Source organism: Macaca mulatta, chromosome 7 (assembly GCF_049350105.2).
Source record: "Macaca mulatta isolate MMU2019108-1 chromosome 7, T2T-MMU8v2.0, whole genome shotgun sequence".
Lineage (NCBI taxonomy): Eukaryota > Metazoa > Chordata > Mammalia > Primates > Cercopithecidae > Macaca > Macaca mulatta.
The window spans coordinates 8,510,320-8,530,718 of NC_133412.1; the positions used below are offsets into that span (position 1 = coordinate 8,510,320).

At 41.0% G+C, this 20,399-nt stretch overlaps 1 protein-coding gene and 1 long non-coding RNA gene across 7 annotated transcripts in view; both read left to right on the plus strand.

The window, feature by feature from the left end:
- Window positions 1–3,786, plus strand: part of LOC144329832 (uncharacterized) — a 31,894-nt gene extending 28,108 nt beyond the window's left edge. Inside the window, exons 2-3 of the long non-coding RNA XR_013395481.1 lie at window positions 2,981–3,061; window positions 3,650–3,786. This is a non-coding gene — a long non-coding RNA (uncharacterized LOC144329832). The remainder of the gene's footprint in view (window positions 1–2,980; window positions 3,062–3,649) is intronic.
- The window catches only part of TJP1 (tight junction protein 1), a 272,656-nt gene that overhangs the window by 64,310 nt on the left and 187,947 nt on the right, over window positions 1–20,399 (plus strand). The window lies entirely within an intron of this gene.

Genomic DNA, 20,399 nt, shown 5'->3' on the forward strand with positions numbered 1-20,399 from the left:
CCATAGTTTTCCTTTGATTGATGTATCTTGACTACTGGAACAGTCTGTAGTTTATTTTTGTGAAAAGTGGTAGAGATTTGACTTTCTCTTCCTCTGCCTCCTGCATCTGACTGACCGTCAAGTCCTGTTGGCTTTCCCCTCTAGCTGCATGCCAGATTTGATAACTTCTCACTGCCTGCTCTACTGCTTGTTGGTCCAAGCCACCTTTGTCTCTCACAAGGATTATTGCAGTAGCCAGTAGCTGGTTTCTCTGCATCCACCTGTTCTCATCTCCGCAGAGCAGCTGGAGCAGTCCTTTTCAGATGTAAATCATCCTGTCACTCTCCTGCTGATCACATTTAGAAGGAAATCCTGAACCCTCATGGTGGCCCACAGCACCCGCCACCCCTTTGCTACCACTCTGCCCACCCCTGGTCTCCCTCCTTTATCCAAACACATCTATGGATCCAGGACTTTAGGTGTTAAGGCCTGAAGGAGTTCAGCTGGTGAACTAAGTTTATTTTTAGCCCTCACACCCAGTTGCAAGAGGTCAAAGAATTGATGATGGGGCTGCCTCAGGCACCTGTGCTCCTCAGTTCTGCAGTTCATTTTGTATGAGCATGATATTTTGCCTTCAGGTTGCCCTCTACAAATACATGTCTTTATTTGGATTTTTACAAGCTAATTTTCCATAAAGGAATTTCTTATTGCTGTGGTCTACTTAGATTGCTGCTTTTCCCCAGAAGTTCCCCTGATTTCAGAAAAAGAGGACAAATATCTAATTTCCTAATGTTTTAAGATTCTGAAACTCGGTAAGATTGAACATGTAATTTGTTCACTTAATAGTTTCTCAGTGAGTTGGGCTTTAATTTTTACCCACTGTGTTGCCAAGTGACAAGAAGATCCTTCTAGATAAGTATTACATGATATTATAAGTACATTTGATCACGTAAGAAAACTAAAACATTTGTGGCGTGCAGGGTTTGTGCCTTTGTAAAATATCCATCTTGAGCTTCATATGGAGCTTAAAAACGATGACACATACATCAGTTGGAAAGTTTTGCTTCCTCCTGACTCACCCTTCTCCAAGCCAGAAGCTACCAAGTGTATGTATGGGGAGGGTGGTAGGTCAGACAGGCAGCCTGGCAAGGGCCCTCTCCTAGTGTGTTTTGTGAGAACAGCCTCATTTTGTTTATAGAGGCTGGGCTTGCCTGTAATCACTTAGGTCAAAACTTGGCATATTAGATAGAAAAGATAGTTTTCTTACATGAGATTGACAATTTCCACCTTCCAGGTTGAAGCAACTCTCCTGCCTCAGCCTCCCAAGTAGCTGGGACTACAGGCGCGTGCCACCACGCCCAGCTGATTTTTCTATTTTTAGTAGAGATGGGGTTTCACCATGTTAGCCAAGATGGTCTCGATCTCTTGACCTCATGATCCATCTGCCTCGGCCTCCCAAGGTGCTGGGATTACAGGCGTGAGCCACCACACTGGGCCTTTAGTGTTTTTTTCTTTAGAGGTGAATGACATAGAACAACTGAGATGTTAACTTGCTGACTTGATTTCCACTTCTCTAGTCCTTATTTATTTCCGTTGGATCACAGTAATTCCATTATGACTGAGCAAATGATACCTTAGTGCAGTTTATTAAATAAAGGAATTTTGTTCATACAGAACTTGTTCATGACCAAAAAAGGAACGTCAGTAAAGAATAGTTCCTGTTTTCTTGTTCATTTTTAAAGGTGTTTCTACTAGGACTTGACCTTTGTAAACTTGAGTGCGTGTTGTGATTTAATGGAAAGTTTCTTTTTAAAATGAAGCCTGACTGTTGATTGATTTTCAGATAGTTGAGTTTACTTTACCTTTAGTTTGCTGATGATTTCTTCCTCCATCTGTACCACAGTTAGAACAAACTACAAACTGATGATACTGGGCGCGTAACCTATATTTTTTCCAAGCAGTTGAATCTATAACTTTCCCCACCAAGAGGAAAAGAATGCAGTGGAAAGGTTTTAAAAAGTGCATTTCTTTATGAACTATTTCTGTTAGTTTTTAATTTTCCAGTTTTCTCACAAAATAAACTTTCAAAGTTCTTCATGATTCAAATTAAAGAATCAAATATGACAGTAAAAATTTTGTTTAATATCTGGATTTTTTCCCCGTCTTACTATTTGCAGAAATAGAGTTGCATTCAGGGTTGATGACATGAACTAGAGGGTTAATATTTGTGGGTTTTTCATATTATTCTAAATGTTTGTAGTCCTTTTATTTCATCTTACTAAGAAAATCAAAGCAAATGCAGAATTACGGGCTGGTACGAAGTACATGAGAACAGTATGAAAATACCTGAATCATAATTGATGATGATGCAGACATGTCCTCAATTGAGTAATGTTATTAAAAGTGACACTTTTTTTTTTTTTTTTTGAGATGGAGTCTTGCTCTGTTGCCCAGGCTGGAGTGCAGTGGCGCGATCTTGGCTCCCTGCATCCTTTGCCTCCCAGGTTCAAGCTATTCTCCTGCCTCAGCCTCCTGAGTAGCTGGGATTACAGGTGCCCACCACCATGCCGGCTAATTTTTGTGTTTTTAGTAGAAATGGGGTTTCACCGTGTTGGCCAGGCTGGTCTTGAACTCCTGACCTCAGGTGATCTGCCCACCTTGCCTCCCAAAGTGCTGGGATTACAGGCGTGAGCCACCACACCTGGCCAGAAGTGACACTTGTTTACTGCCAAGGATCATTGGCAGAACGCACCAGAGGCATCTGTGGTTTTTTGAATCTATGGATAGAGAAGGCCCCAGGGAGTGGGGATCAGGACTCACCTCCTCAGGCAGCTATACTTTTGCACAATTTTGCTTTGGAGGTGTACAAGGTGAAGTTATATTGCTGACTAGAGTTGACTGAACCAAATTATAATTGTGAAAGCAAGAACAGTCAAACCAGATAACAACTATGTAGTTGAGGAATATTTACAAGAAACTGTGTATGCATTGCGATCTTCAGGATGTCGTGCCTACATCTCAGGATTGTGGTGTTACAAGAGACAGTCTCTATCTTCAACAATAAGTGATCATTCAGTAGCAGGTAAGTGTTCCGTCAGCACCCCTCCCTATCACCTTTTTCCCAGCTGTGCCGTTCTCATCGATTTTCTTCTTGAGAAGTCTACCCACTACTGTCCTCTTTATCACCTTTTTCCCAGCTGTGCCAGTTCTCATCGATTTTCCTCTTGAGAAGACACCCCTACTCTGTTGTCACCTACTCCAGGCAGCCCTCCTAGGTATCCTCCCTCTGAGTCAATCAGTCCCTTCCCTGCTGACATCTGACTCTTCTACTCACTTATGTGGCTGCTGGGGAAGCTTGTACTATAAAGGATGATTCTTTGTCTCATTAGATCATAAACTCCTGAGGGTGGATTTAACATCTTACTCATGTTTATATTTCTGGACCTAGGAGAGTCAGAGCGAAGCACAAAATAGAAATTCAGTAGGGTTTGTAAACTTGAACCTAAGCATGACGCACAAGCCCATGTGCCATCCACTGGGCTATGCCCTCGTGTATACTGATTACTTATCTAGTCCTCAGGGTCAGAAATCAAGTTTGTGTGCAGTTTATACAGCTAGCAACTTGTGGAGACCAGAAACCTTGGGGTCATCCTTGACTTTTTTCTCTCAGCTCTGCATGTATCCAGTCCCTCAGCAAACTCTGCTGAGGCTGCACTTTCGGAATAGATCCGGTATGTGACTGCTTACCGCCCTCACCTAAACTCTTATCATCTTTCACCTGGACTGTTGAAGTAGCTTCCTAGTAGCATCTGCTGTCACACTTGCCCTGTTGCAGCCTGTCCCCAGTGCACCCCTCCGAGAACCAGAAGGATTCTATTAAAGGTAAGCTGCGTTATGTTACTTCTCTGCTCAGAACTTGGCTTGCCGTTTCATCTCAGTCAAAGCCAAAGGAAGGCCTGTACCTCTACCTTCTCACCATCTCCTTCTCTTTCCCCTATAGCTCGCTCCAGCCACCCTGGCTGTGTGCACGTGCCCAGCACACTCCTGCCCCAGAGCCTTTACAGGTGGCTCCTTGCATCTGAACAGCCACATGGCTCCTCACTCACTACTTCCAGTCTCATTTCCATGTCACCTTTGCCTGAACCCCTTGTAAGATCACATTTGCCATCCCCCCACCCTGAGTTTCTTCCTTCTCTTTCTCTAATGACACTTGACCACTGTTTAATATACTACACATTTTGCTCATTCGTTGTATTAGTAGTGTTTTCCCTACTAGAATAGAAGCTCTACGAGAGCAGGAGCTTTTGCCTGCTCACTGCTGTATCCTCAGTACCTATAACAGTATCTGGCATGGAGTAGACCAAAGTGTAAATAAATATCTCCTGAATAAATGAATCAGTTAATCCAACTTCCTGCTGTTGGACGACTATTTTGTGTTAGTGTGTGGGTGGGTGGGTGGGGTCCTTTTTGCTTTATGATTGTCTTCAGGGACTAACACATTGATTAGGAGGTAAAAAGAAAACTGACAACTTTATTATGATTATTGAACTCCTAATGTAGAATAGCTTTAAACTTTATAGCAAACCTGTGGTGATGTAGATGTAGCTGTTCCATTTTACTGAAGATGAGGTTGGGGTTCAGAGGGCTCCACAGTTGCCTGTGCTCACACACCTGGTGAGACAGGCCTCGACTCCCTGTCAGGTGGTCTCCAGCCAGCCTGTGCCCCTTTCCCTGCCACCACATCTTCTGCCCATCGGAAGAGCTGACAAAACTTCCCAAAGACAATACTAAGGAAGCAAATGAAGTAGGAAGGTAAATTGGAGGATAACCCATGATTAAAGGGAAAATGGTGACTTAATTGAGAGCAGAATAGAGAATGAGCTTAAATTGCAATAGGAAAGGAATCATTGAAGTAGAAAACATAAAATAAAGATTTGAAACTTGTCTCTCCATATATAATTAAAAACAGAAGAGACGGTTATTTCTTCATGCTAGTGGAGGTCCACTTTTACCTAACAGTTGGGAGGATCGTGGCTTTGTGGGGGCTTCTTTCCTCAGAAGTCACTTTCTCACTTATGAAACATTGGCTTTATCTTTTCAGGGCTACTGATTGAATGTATAAAATAATAGAGATTAACCTAGTTGGATAATTATTATAGTCCCAGTAATGTTCCACATTCCCTTCCTAGGGACCCACCATAACACTCCTTATCTTTGTTCTTATTTCATCTGTTTATACTTCATTTCAACCATCCATATTAGCTGAAACTGAATCAAAATGAACCAAAAAATCAATACATTTTGGTTTCTCTGTTATGTATAACCTATGTATTTCCATTTAATAAGCATTTTATTCATTGTTTCCTCACTCCAAAGAGAATTCAAGGCGGGAATAATTCTTCAAGATTATACCTTCTCCAAAATGCTTGTGAAAAAGTATTTTGAATTTTAGATATTTTTCAGATTTTTGAATATTTGCAGATACTTAACAGGTAGAGCATCTGTAATCTGAAAATCTGAAATCCAGAATGCTCTGGTGAACATCCTTTGAGCATCATGTTGGCACTCAGAAAGTTTCCAATTTTGAAGCATTTCAGATTTCAGACTGGGGGTGTTCCACCTGTATTAGCATTATGTAATAACTGTGTTGTGTTCATTTATCTAATAGATTTTATATGAAACATTCTGAAATATTATCACTAAATATCACTATTGATTAAAATTAAATAAATTATTGCTTTCAAAAAACTGAGGGATTTTATATAAATGTTTTCTATTGTCATGATTTGAATGTTTGTTGTATTCATTTGTTTTCACACTGCTGATAAAGACATATCCAAGACTGGGCAATTTAGGAAAGAAAGAGGTTTATTGGACTTACGGTGCCACATGACTGGGGAGGCCTCACAATCATGATGGAAAGTGAAAGGAATGTCTCACATGGCAGCAGACAAGGAATGTCTCCCATGGCGGAGAGAGTTTGTGAAGGGAAACCCCCCCTTTTAAAACCATCAGCTGTTATGAGACTCATTCACTATCACAAGAACAGCACAGGAAAGACCCACCCCCATCATTCAGTCACCTCCCACTGGGTTCCTCCCATGACACGTAGGAACTGTGGGAGTTAGAATTCAAGATAAGATTTGGGTGGGGACAAAGCCAAACCATATCATTCCACTCCTGGACCCTCCCAAATCTTGTGTCCTCACATTTCAAAATCAATCATGCCTTTTCGACAGTCCCCCAAAGTCTTAACTCATTTCGGCATTAACTCAAATGTCCACAGTCCAATGTCTCATCTGAGACAAGACAAGTCTCTTCTGCCTATCAGCCTGTAAAATCAAAAGCAAGTTAGTTACTTCCTAAATACGATGTGGGTAGAGGCATTGGGTAAATACAGCCATTACAAAGGGGAGAAATTGGCCAAAACAAAGGGACTACAGGCCCCATGAGAGTCCAAGATCCAGCAGGGCAGTCAAATCTTAAAGTTCCAAAATGTTCTCCTTTGACTCCGTGTCTCACATCCAGGTCATGCTGATGCAAGTGGTGAATTCCCATGGTCTTGGGCAACTCTGCCCCTGTGGCTTTTCAGGGTACAGCCTCCCTCCCAGCTGCTTTTATGGACTGGTATTCAGTGTCTGCAGCTTTTCCAGGCACATGGTGCAAGCTGTTGGTGGATCTCCTGTACTGGGGTCTGGAGGACAGTGGCCCTCTTCTCACAGCTCCACTAGGCGATGCCCCAGTAGGGACTCTGTGTGGGGACTCTGACCCCCCATTTCCCTTCCACACTGCCCTAGCAGAGGTTCCCCATGAAAGCCCCACCTCTACAGCAAAATTCTGCCTGGACATCCAGATATTTCCATACATCCTCTGAAATCTAGGCAGAGGTTCGTAAACCTCAATTCTTGACTTCTGTGCACCTGCAGGCTCAACACCACATGGGTGCTGCAAAGGCTTGGGGCTTACACCCTCTGAAGCCACAGCCTGAGCTGTACCTTGGCCCCTTTTAGTCACAACTAGGATGCAGGGCACCAAGTCCTTAGACTGCACACAGCATGGGGACCCTGGGCCTGGCCCACAAAAATCATGTTTTCCTCCTAGGCCTCTGGGCCTGTGATGGTGGGGACAGGGGCGGGGAGCTGCTGTGAAGACCTCTGACATGCCCTGGAGACATTTTCCCCATTGTCTTGGGGATTCGCATTTGGCTCCTCATTACTTATGCAAATTTCTGCAGCCAGCTTGAATTTCTCCTCAGAAAATGGAATTTTCTTTTCTATTGCATTGTCAAGCTGCAAATTTTCTGAAATTTTATGCTCTGCCTCACTTATAAAACTGAATGCCTTCAAGAGCACCCAAGTCACTTCTTGAAAGCTTTGCTCCTTAGAAATTTCTTCTGCCAGATACCCTAAATCAGCTCTCTCAAGTTCAGAGTTCCACAGATCTCTAGGGCAGGGGCAAAAGCCTGCCAGTCTGTTTTCTAAAACATAACAAGAGTCACCTTTGCTCCAGTTCCCAACAAGTTCCTCATCTCCATCTGAGTCCACTTCAGCCTGGACCTTATTGTTCGTATCACTATCACCATTTTTTGTCAAAGCCAATAAGTCTCTAGGAAGTTCCAAACTTTCTCCTGTCTTCTTCTGAGTCCTCCAAACTGTTCCAGCCTCTGCTTATTAACCCAGTTCCAAAGTTACTTCCACATTTTCGGGTATCTTTTCAGCAGCACCCCGCTCCTGATACAAATTTACTGTATTCGTCCATTTTCATGTTGCCGATAAAGACATATCCAAGACTGGGCAATTTAGAGAAGAAAGAGGTTTATTGGATTTACAGTTCCACGTGGCTGGGGAGGCCTCACAATCATGGAGGAAGGTGAAAGGTGTATCTCACATGGTGGCAAGACAAGAGGAGAGAGCTTGTGAAGGGAAAGTCCCCTTTTTAAAATCATCAGATCTCATGAGACTCACTCACTATCAGGAGAATAGCACAGGAAAGATCCACCCCCGTCATTCAATCAACTCCCACTGGGGTTCTTTCTATGACACGTGGGAACTGTGGGAGTTACAATTCAAGATGAGAATTGGGTGAGAACACAGCCAAACCATATCATTTGTGCTCCCTCAAAATTCATGTGTTGAAATCCTAACCCCTAAAGTGATGGTGTTAGGAGATGGGGCCTTTTTGGAGGTGATTAGATCATGAGAGTGGAGCCCTAACAAATGAGATTAGTGCACTTGTAGAAGAGGCCCCAGAGAGCTGCCCTGCCTTCTTATATCCTGTAAGGACAGAAGAAGGCGGCACTATATAAGAGAGAGTGGGCTCTCACCACACACTGGGTCTACTGGCACCTTGAACTTGAACTTCTCAGCCTCCAGAGAAATAAACAACTGTTGATTATAAGCTCCTTGGTCTATGCTATTTTGTTATAGCATCTGAATGAACGAAGACAGAAACCAGTACTAGGAATGGGGTTGTTGTTATAACAAATGCCTAGAAATGTGGAGGTGGTTTTGGAACTGGATAATGGATAGAGACAAGAAGAGTTCTGAGGTGCATGCTAAAAAAAGCTTAGATTGCTGTGAATGGACCCTACAGGGCAATTCTGGTGAGAGCTTAGGAGACAAGGAGAGCTGTAGAGAAAGCCTCCATCTTCTTACGGAATGCTTAAGTGGTTGTGATCAGAATATTGTTAGAAATATGGACTGTAAAGGCAATTCTGATGAGGTCTCAGAAATGAGGAACATGTTATTAGAAACCACAGGAAACATGATCATTGTTATAAAGTGGCAAAGAACTTAACTAAGTTGTGTTTGGGTCCTCACATCTTGTGGAAGGTAGAACTTATGAGCAATGAAATAGGATATTTGACACAAGAAATTTCTAAGCAAAGTGTCAAAGATGCAGGTTGGCCTCTGTTGAGCGCTTATAGTAAAATGTGAGAAGAGAATAATGATTTAAAGGCAGAATTTTCAATGAAGAGGGAAGAAGAACTTAAATATTTGGACAATTCTAAGCCTATCCATACTGTAGAAGTGTGTTTGGGAGAGAACCGCAAGGGTGTGGCCAAGCAACCCTTTGATGAGATTGGTGTGAATCCACCAGGTGCTAGTCATTGAGACAATGGAAAAATGACTTTGAAGACATTTTGGAGTTTATTGGGGCTACCACTGTCATCACAAGGCCAGAATGCAAGGGCCTTGGTAGCATAACAATTGGAAAGGATGGGCCAAGGATGAACTGTGGGACCCCTGTGCTTGCTGTACTACCAGGTACTACCTCAAAACTCTGCTCCCCACGTTCTAGGGCAGGGATCCTCAGCTACCCCAGGTTTGGCTTTAGTAGGCCCAGATGTGGCAGTGGCTGCCCCTGCAGAAGACATAGTCAGTAAACATTGTCAGCCCCCAGGCAGTGCCATTTCTGCAGGTATGCAGAGTGCACAAGCTGTAGGGGTGTTGCTACACCTTCCCGGATTTTGAAGAATGTAGCAGCTGGAAGTCTTGGTCAAATGAGCCAAGCAGAGACTGCTGTGAGGGTGAACCACCCCATGACTCCAGACCAGTAGAGCCACTGGTGTGCAATTCCAGCCTGGGAAAGCTGCAGGCGCCTGACTACAACCCGCAATAGGTGTGCTGTGTGCTGTGCTCAGCAAAGCCATGGGGTTTGGCTGCCCAGAGCATACTCAGCCTATGGGATTTTGTTATAGCCGCACAACAGGCTAAGACACCTATGTTCATATTCCTTTATGTATATGCTTTTATCAATTTTGCGTATATAGTTTTTGAGACAGAGTCTTGCTCTGTCACCCAGGCTGGAGTGCAGTGGCGTGATGTTGGCTCACTGCAACCTCCGCCTCCAGAGTTCAAGTGATTCTCCTGCCTCAGTCTCCCAGGTAGCTGAGACTACAGGAATGTGCCACAACACCCAGCTAATTTTTATATTTTTAGTAGAGACAGGGCTTCCCTATGTTGGCCAGGCTGGTCTCAAATTCCTAACCTCAAGTGATCTGCCCACCTCAGCCTTCCAAGGTGCTGGGATTACAGGCGTGAGCTACCATGCCTGGCCAATTTTGCATATTTTAAAATCTCAGATATGTAGATAGTGCACATTCTTCAATGTATATCCCTTAAGTGACTTCATTTCTATCCATGTGGTCCCATACACACTTAGTGAAATCACTAGCAAAAACTAGATCCAGTCAGATCGAATTTCCCAACCTTTTGCGTAAAAATCTACCTGTTACATAAATATTGCTTCCTAGTATCTAATCAAAACACAAAGGAAAACAGGGCAGCAAAGAGCATGATTTTATGACTCTTCAGCACCTTATTTCACAGGGGAACAAGTGTAAACCTATTACTTCAGAAGTTTTGGTTTTTCTCATTTATAGGGATATCTTGGGGGTATTGGGGGTTAGATTCCAGACCACTGCAATAACTCAAATATCACAATGCAGTCAATCATACTAATATTTTGGTTTCCCAGTGCGTATAAAATATGTTTGCACTATAGTTTATTAATTGTGCAATAGCATTATGTCTGAGAAACAATATATATACCTCAATTTTAAAATATTTCATTGTTAAAAATGCCAGTGATTATCTGAACCTTTAGCAAGTCATAATCCTGTTGCTTGTGGAAGGTCTTGACTCAAGGTTGTTGGCTGCTGACTGATCAGGGTGGTGCTTGCTGAAGGTTGAGGTACTGTGACAATTTGTTAAAAGAAGACAACAGTGAAATTGGCCACGTGGATGGACTCTTTCTTTCATGAAAGATTTTTCTGAAGCATGGGATGCTGTTTGATAACATTTGATCTACAGTAGAACTTCTTTCAAAACTGGAGCCAGTCCTCTCAAACCCTGTCACTGCTTCATCAGCTAAGTTTATGAGCATTCCAAATCCTTTTTTGTCATTTCAACAGTGTTCACAGTATCTTACCAGGAGTAGACTCTATCTCGAGAAACCACTTTCTTTGCTCATCTACATTAAGCAGCTTCTTGACTGGACAAGTTTGATAATGAGATTGCAGCAATTCAGTCACATCTTCAGGCTCCACTTCTAATTCTAGTTCTCTTGATATTTCTCCCCACACCTGCAGTTCCTTCCTCCACTGAACTCTTGAACCCCTCAAAGTCATCTATGAGGGTTGGAATCAATCAACAATGTAGATATTTTGACCTCCCATGAATCAGTAATATTCTTAATGGCAACTAAAATGGCGAATCCTTTCCAGAAGATTTTTAATTTACTTTGCCCAGATCCATCAGAGAAATCACTATCTATGGCAGCTGTAGCCTCCTAAAATGTATTTTTTAGATATTAACACTCAAAAGTTGAAATTACTCCTTAATCTATGGGCTGGTTGCACATGGATAGTATGTTAGCAGGCATGAAAACATTAATCTCCTTGTACATCTCCATCAGAGCTCTTGGATTACCAGGTGCATTGCCAATGAGCAGTAATATTTTGAAAGGAATCTTTTTCTGAGCAGTAGGCCTCAACCGTGGGTTTAAAATATTCAACAAACCATGCTGAAAACAGATGTGCTGTTATCCAGACTTTGTTGCTCCATGTATAGGGTATAGGCAGAGTAGATTTAGCATCATTCTTAAGGGCCCTAGGATTTTCAGAATGAAATCTACATTTGTAGATTAAGGCTGCCGTCTTATATGGGCAGGGTTTGTGGTGCCCCAAAACAATTGCAGTGGTAACATCAGATGTTGCTGCTCACAGATCACCACAACAGATATAAGAACGATGAAAAAGTTTGAAATATTGTGAGAATGACCAAAATGTGACATGGAAACACAAAGGCCGCACATGCAATTGGAAAAATGGTGCCAGTAGACACGCTCGACACAGAGTTGCCACAAATCTTCAATTTATAAAATACTCAATATCTGCAAAGTGCAATAAGATGAAGCACAATAAGATGAGGGCTGCCTGTACTCTGCAAGATGGGAAGAATAGAAAAACAAACTACCATTCAGGGAATCCCCTTTTTTCAGTTCACATTTTACATTTTTACTGCAAGGAAAAGATGATGACCAAAAAGGATCTGAGTCAAGAGTTTCCAATTCAAACTCTGGTCACAGAATCTCAGAACTGGAGAACAGGAGAACTTCAGAGATCTGTTCCCCGTGGGGATTTTCCTGTGATGGCACCAGGCACTGCATTTGATGCTCCTTCTACCTGTTGACAGTTAGTCCTCATCATCAATCTGGAAGGCCACCTCACATCCATTCATAAGGGACTGCAGCCCAGGGAGAGTTTCAGAGTATTGCATGGAAGAAGGGGGATTTGAGCTTCCAGCTCCTGACTTCATTCAGTTGTTCACAGGGCCACAAAAAGTATCTTCAGAAAAGATGCTCCTTTAGGAGAATGTGCGCCCTGCACCAAGGTACCTGGCAAGGAGGTAGAGCTTGGCCTGTGCCAGTGCCCTTGCCTCCCGGGTACCTTTGTAGAGAGCATGCACTGATGCAAGCTCTAGAGTGCAGGCTTCACCGGCTACACTGGAACAAGTAGACATCTCGCTGGCAGAGTCTGTCGTTTATAGCTTTCACTCTCTGGCATGGATTTTCTAATGATTCTACTTTTTTTAACGGTAGATGCAGGTAATAAGATTACCTTTCCCCCATTAGCAGTTGTATAGAGAGGTACTGTCTCACCAGGTTCTCTGTGAAGGACTAGAGGGTAGCCTAATCATTTTTCAACATATTTTTTATTGAACGTACTCTATTCCTTTCACAACTGAACATTCGTCTAACCGTCTGTCCTAGGATTTCATTAGGATTCCAGGCCATATTTGCCAGTGTGTGGTTTCCAGAACATTACTCTTTGCTCTTTTCGGAAAACCGAGAAACATTCCTCTGGCTTCCGTTTCCTGACAGTCGTCCATTTTTTCCCTTAGGAAACCACACCAACAATGGCTGCACAGAAACATATGTAATTGCTTTTCGTTGCAGTGGGAGTAATTCACTGCACCTTGAAGTTGTTGAAATGCTCTGCCCGGTCTCCAGCCTTTTCCAGTTTAAAGATCCTTACTGGTGGTATGAAGAGTTAAGCAAAATGGTGAAGTGGCTCGGCTTCTGTTCCCTTCAGATGGCCTGTTTCCTGCTATCTCTTATTTCACTTCAAGTTATATATAACAATCATTTCATTTTAAATGATAGGAGAAAAATCTCATTTCCTTGGCAGCAGGATCCCACCCCGTCCCCTCCCAGTTTCGTTGGGCTTTCACACACCGCGTTGGGTGTTGTGGACTCAAGGTGGGGGTGGATGGCCTCTCTCTGGCCCATGATGGAACTTTTGTTTTGCTGAGATGCCATTGACAGCCAGATCTGAATCTGAAGAGGCGGGTGGAAGAGGAGAAAAGAGAGACAGTGAAGCTGGTGGGAAAGGCAACTTTTCAGCAGAAGAAAGGACATAAATAATGGAAGAAATTAAAATGGTTTTGCTATGTGGTATATGGGAAAGATATTAATTCTACTAACCATTTCCCTATGGTTAGCAGTTTAGTGAAGTTGTTTACCAAAGACTTAGTCGTTTACTAAGTAGTTTAGTAAGTCATTTTCTAAATTACTTTTGTAAAACCACTTTGACTGGATGATGCCTCACAGCACTGGGTCTGTTCTAGAGGATGGAGTGGATTACTCAGTGCCAGCTAAAAGTGGGAGAGGACTGAGGAGAGGCTAGGGACTGCCATGACATTCACATCAAAGTTTCCCGTAGATGTGCCTGCTCCGTGGAGCCCAGCTTACATCTCTGTACCCTGGCTGCTGGAGAGGTTGGGGTGAGTTAATGCTAGTTTGTAATGTCCAGAACTGTTGTAGTTACTGGTGTTCAAAAATAACATTCAGTTTACTGAAGTTAGACTTTTTAAAAGCTAGTTTTTCTTTTCCATTTCAATTTATAAGACTTGTTATTCTATTAATGAATCTAAATATTTTTGCATAAAATAAGACTATTGATTAATTTAGCTAATTGGATTTCCCACGCCTAAAATAAGACTGATTGTTGATTAAATTTAGCTAATTGGATTTCCCTCAAACATTTAAAACTACATTTGTAGGTTTCATATATTTTATTTTAAATATTTAAAACGTCTGAGAGGCAAACTTACCATCTTAACAGAAAAAAAAAGTGTTTCATACAAAATAGATTAAACTTTGCACTAATCAAGTGATCTCAAACATAGCAGTTTTCTTTACAAACTTAATGTAGTCCTGATATGTCTTTCAGCTTGCAGATGATAAGAACATTATGACAGGACCCCTGGAATATTATAAACACGTGAAATGACAACCAGTCAAGGATTATCTTGGATTTAACATTAAAACGTTATGCGCACACGCTGTGGGTTGATTAACTTGGAGGCCTGCTCACTTATTTATCTTCCCAGAGCTGTTTACTCAACTAAGGGAGCAGATTTGCATCTCTGTCTTGGGGAGCAGGAGTCCCTGGCCTTCCACAGAGCACATTTCCTGGGCATTTTGCAGCTATAGCACTAGATTAGATCCAGTCCATCCCTGCTGCCTGAGAACACAGTCCTGCGTTCTCCTGTGATTCTCACTGGGCTTTTAGCCCCACTCTTGAGCACTGCTGATGCCATCCCACGTTCCTCCATGCTGCAGTCAGGGTGTGCGGCTATACACTGGGGTCATTCTAATAGCAGGGGTGAAAATGCATGAGAGCTGCTGGAGCTCTGGGGACACTGAGCCAGAGCCACTCCTTATATAGAGAGAGAATATAGGTTCAGGATGTACGCTGGTGGAAGTAGAAACAATAAAGAACTTTTATCCAGAATGCTTATGTGTTGCTCACCATTTTAGGAAACTAAATCATTATATTTGTATTTAAATGCCTGATAGCCTTAAATATGAGAAGGACTCTTTAATATACATTTAATTCATTAACCAAATGTTTCTTTTATGACTTTATTTTGGTGGGAAAAAATTGGAACTTTAGGATGCTCTGAGAATTAATTATATTACACTTTGAAATGAATGGTAATAATACATTGATGTCTTAGCCTCAATGCCTTCTTTCTTGAATAGATTAAAGGCATTAAGTGAATGATCTGTGCGTGTGTATATATGTGTGTGTATATTCCTATCATATATATTTCTGTCCTTATAGTACCTAATATATTTCTACATATGTATAAACATATGACATGCACATATATATGTACATACATATATAAAATGAATATAACAGTGTTTAAATATTTTAATACTTTTATATATAAATCTATATATTTTTTAAAAATTGTATTTTTATTGAATATGCAATTTAGTATCTTGATTTTTTCTTTGACATTTTATTATAAACACTTTGAAATACTATTATATACGCTAAGCACTATTTAAAATTTTTAAATAGTTTACTTAACTGTTCTTTAATATACTTTTAGATCGCTTCAGTTTTTTTCTCTGTGAAGAGCATCTTTGTACACAGAGAATATTTATTATACGCGGATTGTTTCCTTAGGCTAGATTCCCAGAAGTGGAATTGCTGGGTCATAGATACAAATATATTTAAGGCTCCAGTTACATGTATTGCCAAATTGCCTTCCCCAGAGCTTGTCCTAGCTTACTGGGCTACCAAAAATCTTATACAAATGTTATAGCTCTGTTTATTGGAAAGCGATTAGTCTTTTGATGATGACTTTTGCCACAAATACTTTTTCCAATTTGGTGTTTGCATTTAAGTGTATTTTTAAAATAAAAATAGAAGTTTTAAGATTTGCAGATGGTAAAATATGTTACTCTGTTCTTTTTAGATTCTTCTATTATTTTTTAGCTTAGAAAGTCATTTTTTTTCTAGAAGCGTTTTGAAATATCTGATATAGGCCAGGCGTGATGGCTCACGCCTGTAATCCCAGCACTTTCGGAGGCCCAGGTAGGCGGATCATCTGAGGTCAGGAGTTCAAGACCATCCTGGCTAACATGGTGAAACCTCATTTCTACTAAACATACAAAAATTAGCTGGGCGTGGTGGCACACGCCTGTAATCCCAGCTACTCGGGAGGCTGAGGCAGGAGAATTGCTCGAACCCGGGAGGGGAGGTTACAGTGAGCCAAGATTGCGCCATTGCACTCCAGCGTGCAGTGGGCAACAAGAGCAAAACTCCATCTCAAAAAATATATATACATTTTTTTATATTATATATATACAATATGTTTTTCTACCTTAACAAAATTTTTGTTGCTAAACTCGAAATTCATGTGGAATATATTTCACCACATAGAATCAGGTGAGGGGCTCTTGTTTTTGGTCTGAATTGTTACCTAGTGGGTGCCATCTTTTCTCAATTTTATTTGACGGATTTGTGGTGTCTTCTGAATATGGGTGGGTGTTTCTTCTGGGTTGTCTTCTGTGGTCCATTGTTCTGCTTGCCTGTCCTCCTGTCTGTGCCGCACGGCGTACATGATGCGACATCTTACGGGGCCAATCCTCTGCCGGGCTCTCCTGCAACATTTTCTTTGTCGTTCTTTCCTGTTTGTTTTTTCAGATGAACTTTGGAAATTTTATGTTGAACTTACAGATTATTTTGGGAAAAACTGTTTATCTAAAAGGTTTTAGTCTTTACCACCAAGCCCATGACATGTACTAAGCATTTATCCAAATCTTTCTTTTTATATTTCTCACAAAATTTTCCAATTTTCTCTAAATAGGTCCTATATATTTCTCATTATGGTTATTGTCATTACTTATTTTATAGTTTGTGTTTTGATCTGTTTTATTATATTTTCAAACTGGTAGTATCTGGTAATTTGGTTTTGTATATCTGGTATTCACCTACTTTTTTTTTTAGTACATGGTCTCTCTCTATGGCTCAGGCTGGAGTGCAGCAGCTAATCGCAGGCACAGTCGTAGCTCACTGTAGCCTCAAAATCCTGGGCTGAAAGAATCCTCCTGCCTCAGCCTCCCAAGTAACTGTGACTACAGGGACCTTTAGCTGTAAATTACATTTAATTGTTTCCCATTTGATTCCTATAAACACATCATCCAAAAATACATATTTTATCTGCCTTTTTAATATTTAAGTTTTGTTTTCTGCCTCATATCTTTTAACACTGGCCTGAATCTGAACATTAAATAATAAAAAAAGTGTAAATGAAAAAATAAAAATTTAATGACTGATGGTAATGGTGGCATGATATGCTTTTAAAGCTCATGTTAAGTTTTGCAGAGACATTTCTTAGTACCTTAAACAATATGTTTTGATATAATGTGGTTTTTCTACACTGCTGATGTTTAAATTTATTTAGATCACACAGTATTTTTAAATTGGTATCTCATCCAGTTTGGTTCTGTTGGCTCAAACAACAGGCATAGCCTGGATTACAGATGATGAGGGGTTTTAAAATCTGAAATTGTCGAGTGGAACTTTATGCTTGTTGGTACATCTTGAAAAACCCTAATGCTTTTGCTCTTTCCTTTCCCGTCCCAAGCCTTCTTCCCCCTTCTTTTTTGAGTCTCTGAGCTATGCTTATAGAAACTTATAGAAGCTTAAACAGCCTGCAGCTGTTTCTAAGTACTACAGATGGGGCCACATGATGCAATTTTTACTAGTCCAGGGAAAAATGATTTTTAAAAACAGTTAAAACATCATATGTTTGTTTTTAATAGTCTGAATTTACTCTACTTAAAGAATTGCTCTTTACTGAAGTAGAGGCTTTTCTGTTTTGCTTATTTTACAGATGTTCTTAGATGCCCAAATAAAAGGTTGGCAATTCTAGGTCAGTTCTCTGTTTTCCTTCCCCTCCTTCTTTTTTAAAATTACTCATCCAAGGAAGCAAAGAAAAGCTGGTTGTTTATCAGTTTTTAGTGTCTTTGTTTTTTAAATCTTAAAAGCACAGGGAAGTTGTCTGCTGACTGTACTGCCACACGGCATGGCCATAGCCCAAGCGTGGTTGGGGAGCTCTTACTGGTAAAGAAGAGGAAAAGGAGCCAGGAGCAAAGCCTCACAGCCTGCAGTCCCGCCCCACAGCCTTCAGAAGTCTGCTCTGGATTCCCTTTCCTCTCCCAGATACTATCTCCATGAGTTCCCTTGCCAGGGAACTGTGCAGTGGTAGGAACACTGGCTCAGGCTCTGGGTGGCTACATGACCCTGGTAGCTGACACGTACTCATTTTCTGACCCCAGGGAGATTGCCAGTCCCCTCAAAGGATATCCTCCTAAAAGGATAATGTATTATCAATGGTGAGGGTTAGGCTTCCCTATCATAAGTTGTAGGGGGAGAACAGGATCCAGATCTACAATAGAGTCCGAAAGGGAGGAGTATTTGAGGCAGGGAGTCAGGGAAAGCAGGGTTAGAGATTCCACACCTAAAATGAGGATCCTGTTTTCTTTCGCCTCTAATTTTTAGTTTGTATAAAGCACTTCCTTTGAAGTCTGCAGCCCCAGGATGACAGAAGCCTTTAATGTTTACACTTGCTAGTGAACAAGAATAGTAAGGTGAGTGTATCCCTTGTCCATCCCTCTCTGTTGCTAGCTCCGCCATGGCCAGAACAGCCCCTCCTCTGTGAAGTCATCTGGGTCATCTGAACCAGAGGTGAGGGCTCACTGCTTAGAACTTTTTGATCCCTGTAGTTAACGTGCTCCTGTGGTGTTTGTGGCAGCCTTCCTTGAACTGTACCTCTTTGTATAATGTCTCATCTCCGCTCAGTTGTAAACTTAAACTGCTACAGCATCGATGCCTTAGGTAGTGTGGGCATTCAGTGAAGGTTTGTGGAATAAAAGAATGAATGAGAAAAGCCTAAAATATTACTGTAAGTTGCAGAACTTTAATATAAATGTAATATTAATATAATGTAATATAATGTAAATATTATATTAAATAATATAAATATCTGCTTTTCTATAGTTTGGTTTTTAGTAAATGTTATATTACAGAAGAGCAGTGTGATATTTTTGCTGTTGAATGAAGTTCTGCCTGCCTCTGCCATCTATCTTGGACAACCTGGGTAAGAGTTTCTTTGTTGGAAATGGAAAAGATAGGACAACAGAGGTTCTCAAAATTTAGTGTATGGAAGAATGAAATAAGGTGCTTGGTAACACTGTAGATGTCTGGGCTCTACCCTCTAAGATTCACTGGGCCTGGGGTGAGGCTGACAGCCTGCACGCTCAATATACCCCCAAGATGGTCTTGATACAGGTGGTCCAGGGAGCATCTGTTGAGAACCGTTGAACACGATGATCTCTAATGTTTCTCCAGCTGTATTTTAAAAGGATAATATATCTGTTTAGTTTACTCAAAAGATATTTCAAAAGATGTTTATTTTTTCTATTGTGAGTTCAACACAGCAACAAGTGCAAATTAGGACCACTGCATAATTTAGTAGGAAAAGGTGTGCTTTCAAATTCTGTTAAAGGAGAAAATAATCATTAGGATTGTTTTAGTGGGGATACCCTAGTATAGCTTTCAGCCTAAAATCGTTTTCCTGGAAATTTTTACCTTCTAAGAATTCCCATACTTGTCATAAGCATTTTGTTTATTAATAGCATTGTACGAGTGGATATGAATTGTGATAATTTCACCACCAGATACCTGAGACTGTCAAACCCTGGGTAAATTTTGTCTATTCCTTTATAAACTTGAGGGGTAAATATTTTATTCATAAAATACATCCACAAATTCTACAGGATTTATAAAAATATAACCATTTGTTGAAAGACAGCTCTCTTATCACTACAGGTATTTTCTTTTCTTTCTTAAAGCCATAGCCTCACAATTAAAGCCAGAAATGCAAAAGGCAACTCTTTACTCAAAACACTCCTTTTTCTTCTTTGTCGTCTGGTCATTCCATTAAATGGCCTTGATAGACTAAATGATCCTGAGATTCAAAGGAAAAACAAAGGACATGTACCACTTCACTGCTGAAAAGTTGTTTGTGTGTGGAAGGAGGTAGGGAAATGGTTGCTGTGAGGACTGTAGGAGATTATACTTATTTATTTTATAATTGTATACCTCAGTCATGATAGAGAAGGAGCAAATATAAGTTATTTGAGCAAGGATAAACAATGCAGAGTGAGAAGGAACACAGAACACCATGCCACATTCCCTGCATTCCCGGTGCATTTCACCCAACACAGTCAACAGGGCTCCCTGAGAGCCTCGCTTTGCAAGCATCCCAAGGCTGCAGGAAGCAGCCCCAGCGTCGTTTAAGTCCCAAGGCAAGCTGAGAGTTTGGGAGAAATCTTTTACTTTGTAAAAGATATAAAGGAATAGACAAAGTAAACTTCTTTGACAATAGTTGGAGGAAGCAGACAGATTTCCAGTGGGCTTCTGGTCGTACAAAATCAAAGATCTCCACAGTTTAGCGTGGGAAGATTATTAAAGGTTCTTCTGTAGCAGGAACAATTGTCCTGAAGTGCAAGTAAAGGCATTTTTTTCCCCCCTGTGAATGAGGTTAGCT